The following is a 20,283-nucleotide window of genomic DNA, read 5'->3' on the forward strand; positions in this document are numbered from 1 at the left end:
AGAAGTCTTTAGATTTTTTTGTTTGACATTTTGTTGATGACTTGAAATTCTATTTAGAGGATTTTTGTATGGTGGAAAGATGGCATGTTCTTTTCACCTCTTTATTCAATTTTTAACACCTGGACTTACTACAAATTTTTTAATGGATAACACAATAAGAATTAATAAAAGGTAAAAGAAAATTCACTAGATAAGGTGTTTTTATATTTTTTAAAAGTCAGAGAAAGCAAAATAGCTAATAATCATTTTGTGTATTTCCAACTCTCATGTGCATTATCTCCATGTAAGAAAAAAATTTTTAAAGATAGTGAATCCCACATTAAATAAAACTATATGAAAAAGGAAAAGAGAGGAAATATTTTCAACCTATATTTATATATTTTGAATAGCATAGCTGAAAGTTATTGAGTACTCTCTTGAAAAATTTCTTACATTTTACTGTTTTAGCTTTCAAAAGGAAAAGATCTAAGGGATAAATCTGAAAGAATTCTTGTTCATTTCATGACATCGCATGATTATTCCCTCTGTGACTGATAAATAAATATCTGAAGACAGGGCATCTTGGTTCTAGAAGTTAATTGGTAGACATTAATTATTTTATTAATTCTGTTTTCAGAAATGATCATACTCTATTGGACTTTCCTTAGTTTAAGTTGCAATGAAAACACTGATAATATGTCATGTAATTTATTTCTCTAATGTATACTCTCTAGTTCTTTCCTGCATTTCCTAATCTAGAAGCAACTAAACTGTTTTTTTTAATCATTTTATGATTTTCTGCCAACTTTACTTATATCCTAAAAAGTAATATTAAACCAATCCAATAACTTTTTGGAAGTGATCAAAATACTAAATTTTTACAGATTTTTGATCATCAAAATGACTTCTCCTTCAATTATTCATTCATTCAATAAGTATTTATTACGTACCTGAGAATCATCCTTTTCCTTGTAGACCCCAAATATTGTTTGAATTTGTATATTTCTGTTTGTTAACACATTCAATGGAAATTTATCATTTGCAGTGAGCCATTATAATTTAAAAATTACTTTGGTTCTTATTTTATTTATGCTGAGATATTCAGAGCAAGTGGCAAAAGCAACTAGATATTTTCTCCTATAATAATGTCTGAAAATATTCAAAAACACACTTTTCTAAAAATGTTCTTGATATTAAAGTGGTTTAAATCTTTACTTCTAAAATACTTTGAAGAAATAGATCAATTAACTTTTCTCTTTCTGAACATCCAAATTAATTTCTTCTTTTGTCTTCACAAGCATCTTAAATATAATATTCTGATAGATAAGGAATATTTTTGAAAACAATACTCTTTCCCTAGAATGAGTTATTTTACTAAATTCCCACAGATTATTTTATTTCTATACATTTATGTACATAGTTGTATCTATGCAGCTACAAGTTTTTAACAACCATTCTCATAGGCCTTGGGATTACATACATAAAACACATTGCATGATCTGTGCATACATATATTCTAGTAAATACTCAGAGTGAATTTATAGGCTTTATGTAATCAAATACAAAACTAAAAATAACAGAGGTGTTTTTGCTTGAACTCCTAAGTTGGAGAAGATAAAAATACTTCCAATATTTAAACATTTTAAAAAGAACTCTCAAATGAAGTTTAAAAAGAATATTTAAATGGATACCTTATGAAAATGTGACCTCAGAATTGGTCACACTGACCTTGAACACATCATCAATTCATTCAAGAATGGCCTTAGGGACTTGATGCATTTTAAGTGAGTTGCCAACATCCACAATGAAGTCCTTGGATTTGCATGTTTCCAAACTCCTTTTTTCCCCATTTACCTAGAACTTTCAGACTCTAGGGGAACTGCTTGCTACAGAGAAATTTGTATTAGAAAACTAATTTGTAAATTTTAAGCTGGTGGTGACCAGAGGAATAAGGAGGGAGGTGAAAGCAAAATTTGCCCTGAATAAGGCCACCAAATATTTCCATAGAATAGTCATTTTCAAAAGGGCATATCAGAATATTGTTTGATGAACAACAGAATTGGTGCAAAGTTGTTGAACTTTATTTTGGAAGGTAAGCATCAAGTTTTGTTAGATGGATTTCTTTGCTTTTCTGTGTGAAAGTCTGCAAAGTAGAATGAATATAGGCAACTTACTAGGGTGGCCAAGATTTGTCACTAGTTCTATGGATTTATCCTCAGTATCTTTTTTTGTGTAATAATAATAATAATGACAGTGATAATCCCTGCGTCAAAGCAATCTGTGAGGAAGGTACGAGTTAAATTTTTCCCATAAAGTGTTATGCTTATGAAATTTCCTTGTTATTTTAAATGAGAAAAATAAGTAGAGTGAATGTCTAGAATGACTATAATAGTATAGGAAAATATTTAAAGCTGTATTTTTCTAATTCAAACCTATCCAGTAGAGCTTTTTATGATGATGGAAATATTCTGTATTCTCTATGTCCAGTGTGTACCTGGTAGCTCTGTGTGGCTATCGGGCACTTGAAACCTGGCTAGTGTGACTACGAAATTGTTGTTTTAATTTCACTTAATTTAAATTTAAACCTAAAACGCCACTTGTGGCTACAGACCACAGATCTACAGGCTACAGATCAATATAGGTCTAACTATGTAAAAATTGTATATATTCCTCATTGGGGGAGAATCTGTGAGCCATCAGAGATATATCTACATTTATCCCTTTCTCTGAAAGACTTTGTGTCAGATCTGTCTTCTCTTTAACGTCTGGTGCAGTCTACTACTGGAGCTAACTGGGCTGGACATTTCTAATGTGAGAAAGATTTTAATTACAAACTTCAGTTCTTTAAATTATTATTCAGATTTTCTATTCCTTCCTGTGCAATTTGGAAATTAAACTTCTATGCTGTTTTTAAAAATTTCATTTAATAGTTTCAAATATATTGGTATAAACTAGTAAGTAACATCTTCTTAGTCTCTTTTTGATAGCCATACATTCTGTGATGATGTTCCTTTTTACTGTTTCCTTTTTAACTTGGCATTGCAGTATCTTTTAAGTTAGCCTCATCCAAGTTTTAGCAATTTTATTGATCTTTACAGAGACACAAAAACAAAAAATTATTTTTGTTGATCCTCTCTTTTGAAAGTTTTTAAAAATGTGCTTTATTAATTTTTGCTTCTATATGTTAGGTCTACCAATTTCTTCAAGTTATATTTGCTCTCATTTTTCTGTCTCATATAAGTAGATTGTTATATAATTGAATTGAAACTTCTTGTCTAATTAAAAATGTTTAGAATCAATCTCTGCCTTAATACAGATGTAGTTGCATCTTATAAGTTTTGATATATCATGTTACAGTTAGTATTTGGCTAATTATTTTCCATTTTCATTTGCTTTATACTTTGAGTCATGAATAACTAAGCAATGATTTCCTGATTGCCAAGCATGAAATGATTTACTGGTAATTTTTTTATTTTGCTGATTTATAGCTTCATTTTTCCGTGATATTTTATGAATTTGGAGAGATATCCTTTATGTCTTACAATGTGGGTAATTATGGTAATTTTGTGTGACTTGAAAGGAAAGTGCATTTTTTGGTCTGGTTGTCTTATTACTAGATAACATGTGCTAACATCCCCTGCATTGATATGCATTTGTCTCATTTCCTTCGAATTCTGCTTTCATTAACTTGTCCCTCTTTTTCTCTTAAGAATACATTTGGCCATAATGTTTACTTTTCCTAATATTCATCTAAGTGGCACCAGATTTTCTTTTGTTAATATATTCACAGTATATAATTTTTCATCGTCTTTCAATCCAATTCAGAATATTGTTTTCATTTCAGACAATTAATATTTATGTATAAATTTCTTTACATAGACTCTTTTTGTGTTGCTTTTTATTTCCTCCTTTATCTACAAGTTTCCATCTGAGATCATTCATATTCTGTTTGAGAAAAACTGTTTAGTTCTATAGTGCCATTTTGCTAGTAATGAATTACCTTAGTTTTTGTTCTTCTGAAATTTCTTTCACCTTTTTTTTTATGAATGGTATTTTTGCTGCATATAGAATTCTAAGTTGTCAACTTATTAGATATAGAATTTCAAGCTGGAAGTTACTTTCTTTCAGCACATGGTGCATATCATTCTCTTGTCCTCTGCTTTCTGCTGTTTCTGTTGAGGATTCAACTTTCAGTCTTACTGCTCTTTTAAGAAGACTTTTTTTTCCCCCCTCTGACCACTTTAATAATATTTTCTCTGTTTTAGGCTTTCAGTTGTTTTACTGTGAAGTGCCTGGGTGTGGTTGTCTTTCTCTGGTTTTCTTGTTGTGAGTTGTAGAACTTGAGTATATGGGTTGATGTCTTCCATAAATTTGTCCATTTTCCCTGCCACTATCTCTTCAAGCATTGCTTCTGCCTCGGTCTCTTTCTTATCTCTTTGAATGCTATTTAGCATAGTTAAAATCCTATGTTTCCATTATGGTATTTACCTTATTTTGCATTCTGTTGTTTCTCTGTGTTTCACTCAGAAAGTTATTTTTTCCCAATTTATCTTTTAATTCTAATTCTCTTTTCAGCTGTGTATAATCTTCTACAAACAATTCTAAATTATTCTTAATTTCAGGTACTGTATTTTCACTTATCAAATTTTCATTTGTTTCTTTTTTCTTATTCTTATATTACTTAGTGTAATCCTTGAATTTCTGAAATATATATAGTACAGTTATTTTTAAATCTATGGCTGAAATCTTCAATATCTACATCATGTCATTTCTTTATGTGTTCTGATTTGTTTCATCACACTCAGAATTTAATTTCCTTTGTGTTGGAATTTTAAGCTAAAAATGTAAAAGTTCTTTGAGATTCTCAGTTATCGTCCTCTGAACATGGCTGAGATTGACTGCTAGAAATCCCAGATCACGTCAGTCTAATAAAAGACTGAGGTAAATTGAAGCTGGATTTTTATCTTTGGGGAAGAACAATTTATTTCCTGTTTAATCTTACTCCTAGGATTTAGCACTTCAGCTTCCCAGCCAAAGCTTATGGAATGAATAATGCTTTGTTCAGTTCTCCCCCTCAGCTTAGTATTTTGTGTTCTGTTCACAATTATTTTTCAGCTTATTAGCCTGCCAGCTACCTGCTGTGCATAGCCAAATATCGTTGAGGGAGAGAAGTGCCAAATCCTGGGTACACACGTGTGCATCCTTACTCTCATAGATCTTTGCCTCACAATTCCTTACTGCCTTGAAGATGCCCATTGCCTTCACATATTTAAATATCCTTATGTTTGTACACACACAATATATGCATTACTTATGTGTGTGTGTGCATACACACACACACACATATATATGAGATATAAAGGTATTCTATTTGTGCTTAAGGAATGATTATTCTAAACCACTAGCCCAATACCCACAACTTTGCAGAAAGTTGAATCTCTTCATTGTATTTTAACACATATGAAATATCGTACCTTTCAATATTTAACTTTCAGTCAATGACTAGTGTCAATTAAGATACTGAACCTCCCTAATAAAACATAATTTCATTTCCATTTCCTACTTCATTTTCTCCTGCTACTACACATCAAGGATGTTTGATCAAGATCTTTTTAATGATGCATATTAAAATAAACTCTTTTGTAGACTGATCTAAACATGTCATGTTTTGGCTACTTGGACCAACAGAGAAGAGAGCCCCTTTTCCATTCTCTGCACTCTGGGAAACCGCCTACCCCTGCAAAAAATAGTAACACTCTCACAAGAAGAATCCCAGCTCTTTCTGGAAAAGTACAGTGTATGTGTGATGAACACATGTATAAAGTCCATTTTGTTTATCAATTTGAATGTTGCTACAGGAAAAATAGATAAGTATATGTAAGGTAATGCCTTGGCTGTGGTTTGTTATCACAAACATGTTGTCGTTTAGTACAAGACTTGTTTTAATGAGAAAATTTTAGTTATTTTGCAGGTAAATAAGGTAAATAAACATTCACCATAAAATAGGCTGCTTTCCAGAACTCATTACATATTTTGGCCTTTGATACTTCTTTTTTTATAGATGATCACAACCACAAACTTTTTGAAAACATCTTACTGGATAAATAATTTTATTATTTTATATTTGTACATCACATATTATTTGAGATTGATTTTTAAATATACTTCCGTAATAGTTATTTTCCAAGAAATTAGAATTATTTTGACACTGTATTTGCAAAGATTGGAAGTTAAGAAGGGTGTCTTTTAAGTTATTCAGCTTGAATAGTCAAACATATACATATGAGATATCAGCCTCATTGTTTTGCCTCTTATAAATGCATACTTTTATAGAAGGACACATCAGTACGCCTTGTTGCCTAAAACACACCACACATTCTGTGAAGATGGTTGTCTCATACAGTAGTAATTTTTTTCTATTTTTTCCAAAAATTAAAGAAATAATTTGCTATATAAAATCAGTATTATGGAATTGCTATTAAAAATTCAAGGCTTTAAAAATAGTGGCACTGGATAGAAAAATACATTATATTGATATATATTTATGTTAGTGCTATGTATAATGTATTATTATAATAAAATATTTCCAAATATATCTTCTGAAAAAAGCAAGGGAAATTATAGCCATGATCTCTATGACCCAGTTGCAAACTTGAGAACAGAGGTCTTCCGGACATATACTTAGGGTGGTAGACTTGAGAGTACCACTGCTGACTACAATGTGAAAAGGCTGACCTTAAAAAATTAATTGGAAGTTACACCACATTAAAGACATGTTGACTGCTCTAATAGGTATTGCGAGACACAGAAGCATCTATTAACCCTCCAGTGCTAATGATTCTGTGTGTGTAAGTTAATGAGATGTAAACCCAGCAGCTAATTCAGAGAGGTGAAAATGATAGTGCTGGTGGCAAGAGGAAACATTGTTTTTCCTTATCTTATCCAATTTACCAACTCAGTAGTCCAACTATAGACTACTTCTCCAAGTGCATTTTACAATTGGCCTAAAATGAGTTTCCTAATTTCCAGTAAATAGTTAGTAATTTCATTCATGGCATATGTTTTCACCTTTATTGTTGTGCCTCATAATTTCACGCTTAATGGTGGTTTTTTTTTAAAACAAATGATTCTTTCAATGACTACTCTATGTTAATGTAAGCTACCAGAGGCTAAGAAATGTCAAATTGCTTTGTCTACCTACTTTTTTTTTTTTTTTTTTTTGGTCATTGTAAGAGAGCTTCTGAACTGGAGAATTTAGGGGAAATAATCATTTTTTTTTTTTTTTCGGAAAATGAAAGTATGGACTCTAAATTGGGAACAATATCCACCCCACACCTCTAACATCTCCTGTAATTATCAGTTTAAGTGGATATGATTAGGTTGCTGGCTTTTTTGCATAACATTCAGAACAATCCTTGAATTATCATTGTAATAACCAGTGCCAGATGCTCTATGTGCTTTTTTGGGCATGGAAGAATCTCATTGAGCTCATTAAACTCCTGACCAAAATGTTTTTACCGTGAAAGCTATCCATCTTGGTCCATTAAACCCTAGCAATAATTTCAACAGGTACAGAGCTCCAGCCATGGGCTCATCTTATTCAGCTATAATTGTTCCTCTGTGATTTGAACTTTTTTCATAAAATTTCTAAATCAATTTTTATTTGAACAGATGTGGAGAGCTAAATGTAGGATATTTGTGTTTGCTTCATGAAGACCAAAGTAATCAGTTAAATGCTACTGTACTTTGTTTTCTTCATTATTCATGTTCTCTATCAGGAGAATTTAGACTCTGACTTGTTAGCAAGTATGCTGTGGGATTAAACAAACAAACAAAAAAACCATAGCATTTAAAAAAATCTTTCCTGGGGTAGCAGGTTTTCACATTTAAAGTATGTAATTTGTTTTTAATTCAGAGTAGTACACATGTGCATAAGATGGAAATGTACTCAAATGTGCTAGCTTTTGCTGTACACTTTAGGTAATAGTAAGAAATGTGAAAACTTTCATACAATATGGTGGATTAAGGGAAGAGGCACACTAAAAATGTTTTGTATTTCAAATCACAGAGCTTCTCTCTAGCTTTGTGACATTTTGAGATGAGTGGAAAAAAACACCTTTTGAACCTAGTGGTGTCTAAAATATATTATATATGAATGCATAGCACAGGGAATTCTGGTTGATTAGTCGAGCATGCCTGCCGGTTTCAAAAAATGGAAGCATGGATGCGCCTATTATTTTGCATGGCAGATTCATGTGTATTTATTTGGAATATTTTTCAACTTCCAGGTATTTGAATCAAGGAGAAGCAAGATCAGAAATTACATTTTTTATGAGTTGGCTAGTTGAATTTTAAGCAGCAGAGTAAACGGACTCAATTCTTTTGATTATATAGAATCTGTCAAAACATTATAAAAATGGAATCAGTAGGCAAACAAGATGTTAATCTAGGATGGATAGAGATTTAAAATAACATTTTTCTGCGAATTACAAGTGAATTGGTATGTGGAAACTTGTGAATCCGCAATACGGTGATGCATTTACAATTGCTAAAGATGTCATACTGGCAATTCCACAGCCTTAATTGGTTCGGATTGGAGAGGAGAGAAGATAATACCACACCAATCAGCAGGTGTCCTTAGCGCAGCCCTCATCCAAGTCGCTGTCATCTCTTTCTGAAAATCAGACTCAAGTCATTATACGTATATGAGATGGTTCTGTTTAATACCATCTACTAAAATCATGGGGTTTCCTTTACCTTTTTAATCAGAGAAGATTCATTTTTATGATAAATAAAAGCAAGCGTAGTTTGGTGAAGGCAGTCAACATTTTGAGGAATTAACTTTTTCATGAAATAAGCAAACATTTGAATTCTTCCCATGCCATGTGTCTGCTTCCTGTTTTTATGGCAGTTGCTTTTTTAAAGAGTTTCTTTTTAACTGCTGTTTTTCTTCTTTTATATCCTGGAGGCAAGGAGAAAACAAGCTTGTATTTTTCTTTCAGCTTGGAAAGAGAAAAAGTATTCCCCCCAAACAAAAATATTGACAGTCAAGAGGTCCAGAGAAGATCAGTAAGCCAGAGCCGTGAAAGACATAAATAAGAGATATTTTTTTGGCCCAAGGGATGTAAGGAGATATATGCAGTTCACACTACATGCTCAATTTTATTTTCCTGGGGGTGATATTTCTGAAGGTGACTGACAGAATTGTTTTGTTTTTTTCTCATCAGTTCTTTTATTATCAGTTAGTTGTATTCATGTGGCTTCCTCCACTGTGTTAGTCTCCTTTTGAAAACAGCAATAACGATATGGTTAACTGGGGAACTTATTAACTAGAGGAGGGACATTACAAGATTTACTTGATGAATTGTCTCTATCTCCCTTAAAGCACATGTTTTTCACAAATTAACATCCAATAGAGATGTGGGTACATGGTTGAACAGTATTTACTTGGAGTTTATTTAATACAAACAAAGACAGACAGAAACAAACAAAAACCCAGAAAGGACAAAGTAATTCGAGGACAATTTAAATGATTTGATGATTGTTCCAAAGCTGCTTAATATAAAAGAGATACTATTAACTTATACATGAAAACTAAACAAGTGGTAGCTGTGCCTCTCTCATTTATGTTTGACTAAATTTTTTTAGGTAGAGACAATAGCTAAAAGAAAATGAGGTCTGATACTCCTATAGAGAATAAGAAATTTAATATTTTTACCCAAGGCTTTTGGTGTCTATTATGAAAATAGAGAACAATTCTCTTGGAGATAGACTCGTTTTGTTCAATGTCCATTCATTAACTCAGTTACTCAGAAAGCTGAATGTTTTGTCAGGCAATAGAAATCCAAATATAAGAAGTCAATATAGCGTTTGTCATCCAGGAGCTTATAGTCTATTTGGGAAAAATATAATAAAATTCGGAAATACAAAAAAAATACAATGTGCTCTGGAAATTCAGATATCGTATTTGGCTTTGTCTTCTCAATATGGTGGTGCCTGGAATGAAGGAAGCAGTGAATAAACTTTAGTGATATTGTATTCAAGGTGGAAAAAAAAAAAAGAAAAAGAGACCCTTGGTATTGCTTGCTGCATCTTTTCTTATCATCACTCATGTTTTATCAGTATGATTTTTATAGTATTTTTCTGAGGTATCTGGATATCAGTGGAAAATGAGTGTAGAGAAACTTACATGATTCACTTTTAAAATAGTTGATACAGAGAAGAAAGTATTCTTAATGAGATTACATACTGAGCAATAAATAATTAGTAAGTAAAGAAATAAATAAATGTTGACCCTCTTTGGGAGAAATGTACATGTAAACAGGAAATGAATGAGTTTATTCAGAATAGTGACCAAAAGTAGATTATTTTAAAACATTAGTTTTAGAATTTTATATATCTTTTATATCTATATTCATGTATTTATTCATTTATTTAATAAAATATCACTGATTTTGCAAAATTCTGAATGAAGTGTAGGATTTCATCCAAAAGAAAAATATAGAAGGGAATGAAGATTGACTTATTTATACTGAACTATAGTAAAAGCCTGATGAAAGAGAATCAAGTTCAGATTTATGGTTATTTCACCACCACCATCGTGTCGTAGCATCTGCAAATGATACTTACATATGTATGAATAGATGCTATATTTGTAAACATTTACAATTATTAATTATGTATACTTACAAGTCATATCTAAATTACATGTCAAAAAATGCAAGAACCAGTTCCTTTCTAAAAGAATCAGAACTAATAGCTGGTAACTTTTTGAGAAAAACTTTAAAAACAAGAGAAAGTTTAAAAAGCCAGATTTTACAAAATAAAACAGAAACTTTACTTTTTTTCTAATAATGAAACCTGCAACCTAGGAAGAATAAACTATAGGAGAAAACTCAAGTTGCTGGCATACAGAGAGGTATATAGAAGTATATACTGTGGTATTTTGGAGTACTTTACCTTCCAAAATCCTTTGTGTGGATTTATGTGTTTTATATTATTTTTATATCTTACACTACTTTATCTGCTTACATGAAAGCAGTTTCTCTCGTCATTAAATATTTTTACCAAGTATTTTAATAGATGCATACAATTTCATTCAAAAGAAACCATAGTTTAGTTTAGTTGAGAAACAATTTTGAATGTTTCAGTGATCTGTGTAGCTGTTCACTTCATGTACCCCTCATATGTCAGCAGTCTGTGTTGCCGGTATCTAGTGATGGAATTTAGTAGTTACAAGTTTTTTTGTGATACACACAGGGCTTTTTTATTGAGAGTAGAGGTGGGGAAGAACAAAAAATATAAAGGGAAATAGACAAGAAAGAAGGGCAGCACTGTCACTGCAGTAGCATCATTTTGTACCAAGGGTTGATGTAGTGGCAGAATAGAGTTTAATGAGACTAATTTTTATTTTATTCCTCTTTTGTGCTGTCTTCTTTATGTGCATGATCTCATTTAATCATCTCAACAATTCAGTGAAACAAGTACAATGGTTACCCACCTTTTGTAACTGAAGAAGTGGAAACTCAGTCTTTGAACCCAAGCTGTCTGACTCCAAGCTTGCACTGTTGACCATAAGTTCCTCTAGCAAGTAACCTGCCTATGCCTGTGTCCAAGGAGCAGCACAACAAGTGCAATAGGCTGTGGTTCCTGCCCAGGGTTCCATTTGGGGCTGCTGGTTTATAATGACATTATAAATCCTGGGATGGAAGTAATTTTGAAAGGTCACCTAATCCATTCACCCTGCCTTAAACTTTCCTGACAGATGAAGAGCTACCTTAATTCTCTACCCCTTCAAGAGAAAAGTACAGCTTCCTTCTGTATCTTATTCCTGGGTTTAACAACTCCTAGTGCAGGAAATCTCATCTTTTTTTATGGCATAAATCCCACTCAGTGCTATTTAAGCGTGTTGCCTTTTGCTCTGCTTCTTGAGAACACAGAGTGATGTCTAAATAACAGAATTTCCTTTACTCAAAGATGGGTTCGAAAAATGTCTCTTCTTCAAACTATATAATTCACATGCCTTTAACTTTTATTAAAAACACATTTTTCAACAACATGATTTATCTTTTACTTTATTTCTGGCACTAGAGTTCTATTCCTTCTTTTTGTGTTAATGGGCTCAGATCAGGGAGTTCTAGAGGGTGTTTGACCTTGGTTTTGCTGACTTTTTTAGACCTTTGTTTAAATCTCTTTTTAAAAAAAAAATCCACAGCTGTCCTGTGGTCTTCATCAACAATGTCAGAACACTATGAGCCCTTCTTGTAGTTGTTTTTCCCCCCTTTTTGTGATTCTGATCCAATCACTTGCTTTCTTTTAAAAAAACTTAATCGTGTGTAAGTATGGATAAAACCACTCTTGGTGGATAAGGACTTTCTGGAGCTCAAATACCCTCCTAACTCGCTATTTATTGGCTAATGATGTCTTTTGAAAGTCTGCTTACAGCCCTGTTTTTTATCTTCAGCCCTGTCTGTAGTCCCATTTGATTCACAATGTGCAGCTAATAGAGCTTCATCTCTGCTCAGTGTTTCCATTTTAAGTTTAAATGGGATTAATGCAGTGAAAAGTTCTTTTTAAATGATTAAGTTAATAATCTGGAAATTATGGCTTCCCAAATAAAGCATCCCCAAAACTTCTTTGCTTCATTTTTTAGGACTACTTTTTTGCCTGTCTTTGGATTTCCATATCATTAATAACATGTTTTTGTGATTAATAATTTTAAGTGTGATTTATCTTCTTTGTGTTTTACTTTGAAAAGAGTGGAGACCATCTTCACAATTGATTCAACAGCTGTAGATCTTTCTAGAGGTCACATTGCAAGATGGCATTTGTCATCAATCATGGCTTTAATTAAAACTTGGGTTAGAGCTGAGTAAACTTTCTCCTTTGCTGTTAATTTCTCAAACATGTTTGCCCTTGCCTTTTTTTTTCGTAAAATATATTAACATAATAATATGGTTTATTATATAATTTGTATTTTATATTTCCTGGCACTTCTTAATATTTAGATTTTAGAAAAAATAAGTAAGCATTAAAATCTGAATGATGTTTCCCTGTAGCCAGAGGTCAACTTGATTATGTGTACAGTATTAATCACTGTAATACACAGACTATCCTGAGCATTTACATAGACGTATGCTTCTTAATTTTGTATCAAAAAAATAAGCTACCACTATCTTTGTCTTTCTACTGTTTATTGTAAAACCAATAAATAAGCACACCCCCAAACTGGCATTTACTCATTTTAAAATACAAAGAAATGTAGTACTATGTAGATGTGCAAAAGGCAATAAGATTTTTTTCAAGTATTCATGATAATAAAAAGTATCCTATGAAAAATTAACTAAGGGTAATATTTTTTAACATAGTAGCTCCACTTTTCCAATTACGTATGCAGTCTCCTATGAAATCTGAGAAAGCATACTGTAAATTCATGCTTTCTCTGAAACCTAGATGAGCTGACTGATGAATTGACCCTCTTGGTGGACTACTATTGATCTCTAGAAAACCAGTGTATCCAACAGATAGTCTTTAAGTAAAAGCTTAGACTAGATCCCTTCTACAAATATAAGAATTTCAAACTTACATATTTTGTTAAATATTTGATGAGTAGTAAAATAGTTTGAGACAGACATCAACAATGGCATTACGTTATTTGAAAAACTATGTAACTCTTTGAGATATGTGCACAATATAAAATATCTGAAGATTTTATGAAGTTAAAAAATATTTTTCGTGAGTCAGCTTGTCAGTCTTCAACTACATGAAACTATATATTTTTTCTTTTTGAAGTGATATATGTCTAGTTCATTGGCTCAGTCCATTTTGGCTACTATAACAGAATAACACAGACTGGGTAGCTTAAAATTAGTAGAAACATTTTTCATTGTTCTGGAGGCTAGCATTCCAAGATCAGGATTCCAGTGTAGTAGGTTCTGGTGAACACACTCTTTAGGTTACAGACTACTAATTAATGCTGACATTGTAGAAGGGCCAAGGGACTTTCTTGTACCTCTTTTATAAAGGCATTAATCTCATTCATGAGGGTTACACTCTCATACCTAATCACCTTGGATAGGATCCCCACCTCCTATCACCTTGGTTATTAGGTTTTCAACATATGAATTTAATGGTAGGGGGTGGGAAATGCAAGCATTCAGACCATAGCTTCTATTTTTATTTTTAATTACAATTGTGTGTTCAAAGACAGCACTATATCCAAACAAATCATGTTTTTGTGTGAAGTTTCATAGGAATTCTTAGGAAAGTTAACATCAACAGCTCCATCAAGCAACACATCAAAATTTTTATAAACAATATATCAAGTTCTTATATCACCATTTTCAAACTTTTGCTGAAGCTTTAGATCAACAATAGTTTTATTTTTTCAGTTCAATGATAGTTCACCCAGATTATAAAACCTGCCATAGAAAAGTAAGAAAATATAAAGAATGTAAAATGTTATAAAAATTATTTACTTTGTATTTCAAAAGTACGTCATTTTAGGACATTTTAGGATTTAAATTAGTAGATAAAATTTAAATCTCTGTTAGTGAATGGCATTTATTCTGATGGAACATAAACATTTGAATTAAGATTACCCAATTTTGAATCAATATATTGTCGGTTCACTTTGCTAGCCAATGATTTCCTTAAAAGCATCCAGAATAGCAGCATTCTTTTGAAATGACACAACAAACCGAGAATATTTTTTATCACATTTAATGTATCTAAATCTGTATGTTTTTTATATGAGAAAAGCCTGTAAGGATTGCCTTTATTTGTGTGACACTATACCTATATATATAAGAACTTTATATTTTTAAATATTACAATTATTCTTAACAGTTTCAGTTTCCCGTACAATTTTCATATCTAGATAATTGTCTTTTCCTTTCTCAATAAATTATTAAGATAACTTAACTGTTCCTCTTTTAAAGATTTGTTGAATGAAAATTCATTATGTTTCAATTATCTTTAGGTCAAATTTATTAGTATTGCCTGATGATAGTAAAAGATGAATTGCAAATGAGATGACTTTGAGTCACATCAGTATGCAAAGTCTAGGTAATGAAATATTTAAAGAACATATCTGGTGACTTCTACATAAAAACCCATATAAAGGGAAATAGTTATACCACAAGAGTCAGTACTGATGGATGAGTGTATTGGAAAAACACAGTAAAAAGGAGATCAACAGGAATCATTTCCAAATTAGATTTTTAAATTCAACAATATGAGACCAAGCTGGTGCCATATCAGGAAATTGTCCACACAAGGGGAAATGTGATTATGGCATTTCTCACTGAATGAAAATAAAACAAATATTGTATTCACATTTTACCTTGCATAATCCAGTGATTGGTATAGGGAGAAGTGATTCATATATGTTTTTCATACATGAAAAATGGGGGATATAATGAAGGATTTACACCAAAAAGAAATAAAATAGTGAATTTTTCTCAACAATTAAAAAAAATGTTGCTATACTTAATTTGTTTAGGAAATCTTTTTTTAAAAAAGGTAAAATATCAAGCAAGAGAGGGAGACAGTTTACTAATTCTAACCAGTAAAGCAGGTGTTAACATCAGGAGGACAGAATAGGAAGTCTTTTTGGATTGTACTTTATTTGTTATTTTAAAATTTTTTATTGAAATATAGTCAGTTTACAATGTTGTGTCAGTTTCTGGTGTACAGCATAATAGTTCAGTCATACATATATTATTTTTCAGTATACGGTACTGTGAGATATTGAATATAGATCCCTGTGCTATTTTTGAACAAAAGCAGTTCATGTTATTCTTGATTTAGTTTTGCTTTGCAACCAGTAATATCAGTTTTGAAACTCTGTAGATGGGATACAAACCATTTTGATTTGAGTCTACAGGATACAGGTGAACTTTTAAGTTGAATATTGCTAATTTGAATTATGCCTAGAATGAACCTATATGACATATTTTAGAAGTATCTTAGTCTAAGAACTGAAGTAAATTCAAGTTTTCTTAGAAATTCAGACTTTTAACATCCTTTATTAATCATTTGTACTATAACTTGATATTTATACTGAGTACAGATTCCTGTTTCCATGAATATGAGAAAAATATAAAATAAGCAAGAAGTTTTCAGTGAAATGTAAATCAATACTTTGGCAAAAATATAACCTGTTAACTTTTCTCTATTCCTATCCAAACCCCAGGCTAATAGCACTTCAGTATTTCAAACGTTAAGTAAATCTTCTGTAACAAAACCATACTTTTTAAACCAAACATATGTCTGGTTTTGATTTGTTATTCCCACATAAGCTCAGAACATAAACTACTTCCCACTGCTATGGCTTTACCACAGGCATGCTTTCTCTAGTCTGTGAACATAAAATATGAAACAGGCTCTCTTCATAAAGGAAACCAACTAAAAAAAGTCACCATGGCATGGAGACTTCACCTTTCGGATCCCGCAGCCACGTACAAGAAGCCCCCCCCCCCCATAAGATGCCTCAAATCAATGCTTATTTCTGTGATTTTGTTCTTTTTTCCTTAAAGAGTAGGAGTAGAATGTCCTTTTGATAAATGGGCATTTAAACATTACTTCTGTTGATTATATTTTCTTGGATTTTATTAAAAACTGAATTCATTTTGCAGATGTATGGAGATCTCAAATTAATACTTAAATTTTATTTAAAACAAGTTCTATCCTTCAACATTCTTTGATGTAAGAAAACTTCACTAATAAATACTGAGAGGATTATTTTACCTATATGAACAACTCAGTATCTGAAGTCTAATTTAATTTAAAACTCTCAGTCACTAAGGCACTTCTACAATTAGTATTTTTCCTTTCTAAATTTGTTTTACAGTTCTGTTATACAGTAAAAATTTAATCAGAATCTAGACCTTCTAAATATCCATGTCGCTGATGGTATTGATTCTCTGCGAGACTGTGCAAGTGGATGAGTGTGGTAATATTTCCTCTTGACTAACCCGTAGCAGTGACCTGGCAGGAAACCTGTAACTGCTCAGGAGACTCTGAGCAAGTCACTTGATTCTTATGGAACCAAGTCTGTGGAAATGGGGAAGCTTTCTCTTTATTAAAAAAAAAAAATTCTGACTTTTAGACAGAAACCAACTTGCCCATATAATATTGTTTGTATAGAAATCAAATAATATAGTCAGATAATTTATGAAAAAAATTGAGGTGTTCTGACTGATCAAAAAGTAAGGACACAGGGGCAGCATCGTGCAGTTTCTGCATAATCCATTATGTAGAGCTTATTGAGGCAAGTGGATATATTGTGTCTGTGTTTTTTCCATCAATATTCTGCAGTTGAGACACAAAAATACTGATGGAGTTTTCTCAAAGAAGCCAGTTAATGTCTTCCAACTATATACAGAACATACCAAGGGGGAAACACTAGGAAATGCCTTCTCTTTCTGAATTTAGGGGCTTCTCTTGGCAGATGGATTTTTTTTCTCATGGTTGTGATGGGATTTCCACTTGAGTGTATTATTTAGAAGAAAAAAAATAATTTTCTATAAAGAATAACTTCAATTTTGGAACTTCCTACGTAGAAACACAAAGCTAAGGGGAAAACACTTGGAATAAAATCTTGCAGTTGTGAATATTTTATGATAACTTATGAAATGGTGTAACGTAAAAATAAATGAATTTGATAACCATTTTTATACATTTCAAATGGTGATGTGTGCTTTTTCTGCTTCCTAGAAATGAATCATGCTCAATGTAATATTTCTATTTTTTGTATTCGTGTATGTCCACATAAATGTAAGCATTAGGAAAATCTTGGCAATACTGTGTCTACTGCTATTTTATTTTAGGGGCCATACTTTGTTCTCAGACCTCTTCTCTGTAGGAGATAAGGAGGTCAACACTAGTACCAAGTTGGCCATCACTTCAGCAGACTGATGGATGTCTTTTCTCTGAAGCATTAAGACACTGTTTGCTTGATTGGCAACGTAAGGTTATCTCACCACGTCCATGCTTGCTGTTCATTTTGTTTTTCCATCTTATGTGATTAAGCTCCATTATGAGGATTTTCAGGTCACCCACAGTTAAATGTTATCCAAGCTGATGGGCACTTTGATCAGCTCGTCTCACAACTTTTCTTTGAAAATTGCATGTTCCCTTTCAAAAGATTTCTCAGCAAAAATAGTTTTAAATTAAGTCATCAAAGAAAAAATAATGCACAGAGGCCAATTAATAATACTCAGTGACATGGATTGTGCTTGTTCTTCTTTCTTTAATCCTGACCCATGCAGTTAATTTAGAGGACAAATATTTAATATGTGACTAAGGAAAAAAAGGCGCACACACGCGTGAGAAAAATCTAATGTATGACTGCCTGTACATTGGACTAAGAAATTATTTTCAGCATGATTCAATGAAATGAGAAAACTGTACTACAGGGTGTACTATTGTTATTGTTGAAATGTGTGAACTTTATTCTTTAATCTGTTGATTGATGCAAGATGTGCATTTGCCATTGATTTAGTTATAAATATAATGCCTAGAGACCTCAAAACCAAGTTTACATTTTTATGTTCATGATAAAGGTATTTTGAGGAGAAAAGCTTGTTAAGGTTTGATATATAAATGAGTTTCACTTACATTATAGGATTATATTATGAGACAACATTTATATTTTCCTTTTAAAAAATTCATTTAAAACTTAAGTTTATAATAACGTGGGCCACTAATACTATACTAGATAGAAACTTCATTTTTATCTTTACAATTAATCAGCCATGTTAAAATAATATTATTTTACTGATAATGAGTTTTGTTTTCCAGAGAAATTTCATTTTGCCCTGTTCTTTGTAATAAAGATCTGATGATATTTATTTATCTTAAAGATGTGTGCATGTATGTGTCCTCATAGTTATAATTACATTTTTCTTACTTTTTTACTCTCTCTTAATGTATTATTATTGTTACACTTTAAATAATAGTTCAAGTTATCAAATACCCCAAGGGCATTGATACTCCTTCAGTGAGTTCAAGATATATTCCCAGCTTAAAACACACTTGTAATGAACTCCACACCTGTGTAGCTGAAGGCCATTTTATGTGTCAGAGTCTCCAGAGCTTTTCAGGTCTGGAGATTATAAGGCAGCAATTAAAGCAAGGACTGTAGTAGCATTCTCATTTTTTGAACAGAGCTCCATCTTCTGAAATTGGCAGAGAATGTTTAATTCTGGACATTTAAGGATATTGTCTGGAACATTTGCATAAATAAAGGGGACACCATGCAGTGGGTCATGTTACTTTAAAACAGGTTAAAGAATGTATAATGACAGAGAAACTCAGGGAACTTCCTTATAACAAGAAAAGAAGGTGGGAGACTCCTACATAGAGCTTTCAAATGACTGGGCAATGTTAAGCTGGCATGTGGAAAAGAGATTAACTGATGGGACTGACAACATGAAGCTGCCAGAAAACTAACCAAGCTGTTTCCTGATCTGAATACTGCTCATCAATGTCAAATTATAAGTTACGTCCTAAGGGAGACAAGGGGATTACAAAATATTGAAATGTAGATATTGTGGAAAATCTCTATGAACACTTGATCTTGATACTATCCCCATAAGGAAAACAAACAAGTAACACGTTTCTAAATTCATGGGTTCAGAAATAGAGGTTGCCAACACTTCTCATTACTCTAAATTATTAGTTTATACCTCAGTATGTGATTACAGTTTCAAAACTCTAGTGCCTAACTGGATGAAGTTGCTACTTCAGAGCTTTTGTCAAACAACCTAAAACTAAATCAACTTAATAATAAAAGCAAATAATTGTGTAACCCTTTAAAGTGCTCTCACTCTAGATATTTAATTTGTGCCTCATCATAAATCTCTTGATAGTTTAATCAGGTAGTTTTACTGTATCCATTTCTTATCTCTGAGAAGCTGGGGCTTTTTGCTGCTAAATATCTTCTTTAAGGTTATTGGTAACTTTGAAAGCAGGTCTCAAATTTAAGTCTTCTCATTTCCAGTTCTGTGCTCTTACATTTATGCTATGCTGCAATTTAAGTAGACTCTTAAATGATTTTATTTATAAGCATTAAAGCCAGACACATTTGATAACCTTTATTTTTTTAACTGTACTCATGTGCAACTTATTGTGAAAGGTCACTCTAATATGTTCAGTTTTTTGTGACTCACACTTATTCCTTTTGTAAAATGGCAATATGCTTCATGAAATGAAGATATGTCATCAAAATCAAGTTCTTATGAGAATTAAGTTAAAGGTCAATTGTCAGGCTTCTGTTTTAAAATGAGATAACTCCTAAGT

Source organism: Camelus dromedarius, chromosome 3 (assembly GCF_036321535.1).
Source record: "Camelus dromedarius isolate mCamDro1 chromosome 3, mCamDro1.pat, whole genome shotgun sequence".
NCBI classification, from domain to species: domain Eukaryota; kingdom Metazoa; phylum Chordata; class Mammalia; order Artiodactyla; family Camelidae; genus Camelus; species Camelus dromedarius.